Source organism: Chiloscyllium plagiosum, chromosome 21, assembly GCF_004010195.1.
Source record: "Chiloscyllium plagiosum isolate BGI_BamShark_2017 chromosome 21, ASM401019v2, whole genome shotgun sequence".
In the NCBI taxonomy this organism is placed as follows: domain Eukaryota; kingdom Metazoa; phylum Chordata; class Chondrichthyes; order Orectolobiformes; family Hemiscylliidae; genus Chiloscyllium; species Chiloscyllium plagiosum.
In genome coordinates, this window is record NC_057730.1 from 1,925,751 (window position 1) to 1,928,028 (window position 2,278).

Consider the following 2,278-nt stretch of genomic DNA (forward strand, 5'->3'; position numbering starts at 1 on the left):
CAGCACATGTGTATGACATAGAGAACAACAGTTCCTGTGTCTTATCTGGAGAACAGCGGTACCTATGTATAATACAGGGAACAGCTGTTCATGTGTATAATATGGACAAGAGCTGACTCTGTGTCTCATATAGAGAGTAGCAGTCGCTGTGTATAATATAGAGAACAGCAGTCACTGTGTATAAGATAGAGAACAGCAGTCCCTGTGTATAAGGTAGAGAACAGCAGTCCCTGTGTATAATATGGACAATAGCTGTCCCTGTGTATCATATAGAGAGTAGCAGTCACTCTGTACAATATAGAGATCAGCAGTTCTTTTCCCTGGAGTGGGGGAGTCCAGAACTAGAGGCCATAGGTTTAGCATGAAAGGGGAAAAATTTCAACGGGATGTAAGGGGCAACTTTTTCATGCAGAGGGTGGTGCGTGTATGGAATGAGATGCCAGAGGAAGTGGTGGAGGCATTTAAATTAAACTAAATTACAGCATTTAAAAGGCATCTGGATGGATATATGAACAGGAAGAATTTAGAAGGATATGGGCCAATGCTGGCAAATGGGACTAGATAAGGATATCTGGTTAGCATAGACAAGTTGGACTGAAGGATCTTTTTCTGTGCTGCACATCTCTCTGATTCTGTGGTTTAAATATATCACATCTTTGTCTGCTTCACATTGTTCTCAAAATCTCTCATTTAATATATCAAAGTGATTCTCATCATCATCAAAATGCGAACTGTTGATTACTTCAATAGCTTCATGTTCTCCATTTTGTATTCTGAAATGCCGTTTGCCATTAGGTAGAGCTGGTGGGCAACTTTGTTTTACTTTTGAGGTAAAAACAATGACTGCAGATGCTGGAAACCAAATTCTGGAATAATGGTGCTGGAAGAGCACCTTTATTCCTGAGGAAGGGCTTTTGCCCGAAACGTCGATTTCGAAGCTCCTTGGATGCTGCCTGAACTGCTGTGCTCTTCCAGCACCATTAATCCAGAATTTGTTTTACTTTTGTTGTTCGGAATTGGAGTTGGTGGGAAGGGGCGGCATTTACCAGGGATGAAGTGATGACACTGAGAGTGAGTGCTGAACATAACACGCAGAAAGACACAGACAAATCGGATTGTAGAACAAGTTGATTTGCACAAAGGCAAGTCTGACTTGACTAACGAAAACTGTCCGTACTCAGAACATACGGAATAAGGCAAAAGCATAACAAAAAGAGGACAAACAAAGCTGCTTTTAATATTCTTTAATGAGGGACACACCATTCCCAGAAACACTGCAATACTGGGGCGATGCGTGGAGTTAGTGGAGCAAGCTCCTAACACAACTCCTTCCTGCAAAAATCAGATTAATATTCAGTCCCTCAGTCAGGGACATTTTTTTTTATTTCAAAAATATACTTTATTCATAAAATGATTTGATGGTCTGTACAATTGGTCATGCCATACATATGTAAACATGTACATACAGAGAACAAAACTTATCATTTTTATACAGGGCTGTACATTTTTTGATCATATGCCTATATAATTAGCTGAGGCGTCAGCAGAGCCCAAATGACTGCATAGGCCCCGTGTTCTTCTTTTGGCAGGCAGACTTTACACAGTGGTCTTGGCGGCAGCTGCCCCAAGCTTCAGCGTGTCCCTCAACACGTAGTCCTGGACCATGGAATGTGCCAGTCTGCAACACTCAGTCGGGGTCAACTCTTTCAGCTGGAAGATCAGCAGGTTTCGGACCACCCAGAGAGCGTCGTTCACCGAGTTGATGATCCTCCAGGCACAGTTGATGTTCGTCTCGGTGTGCGTCCCGGGGAACAGACCGGAGAGCACGGAGTCCAGCGTCACGGCGCTGCTCGGGACGAACCTCGACAAACACCACTGCATTCCTCTCCAGACTTCCTCTGCATAGGCACATTCTAGAAGGAGGTGTGTGACAGTCTCGTCCCCCCTCCCCCCCCGCAGCCGCTTTGAGGGCAGCGTGCGGTGAGAGTCCGGGCGTGCATAAAGGATCTCACAGGCAGAGCCCTTCTCACCACCAGCCAAGCCATGTCTTGGTGCTTGTTGGAAAGTTCTGGCGATGAGGCATCCTGCCAAATGGCTTTGACAGTCTGCTCAGGGAACCGCTCGATAGCATCCGCCCTCTCCTTTTCCCGAAGGGTCTCAAGGACACTACGTGCTGACCACTTCAGGATGGACTTGTGGTCAAAGGTGTTTCTCTTCATAAATTTCTCCACGAAGGACAGGCGATACGGAACGGTCCAACTACTCGGAACGTTCCGCG

General features: G+C 45.6%; 1 pseudogene; it reads right to left on the reverse strand.

Annotated features, from left to right (window-relative positions):
• Positions 1–1,249: 1,249 nt before the first annotated feature.
• LOC122560927 lies at positions 1,250–1,425 on the reverse strand (annotated as a pseudogene).
• Between the last annotated feature and the right edge of the window lie 853 nt (positions 1,426–2,278).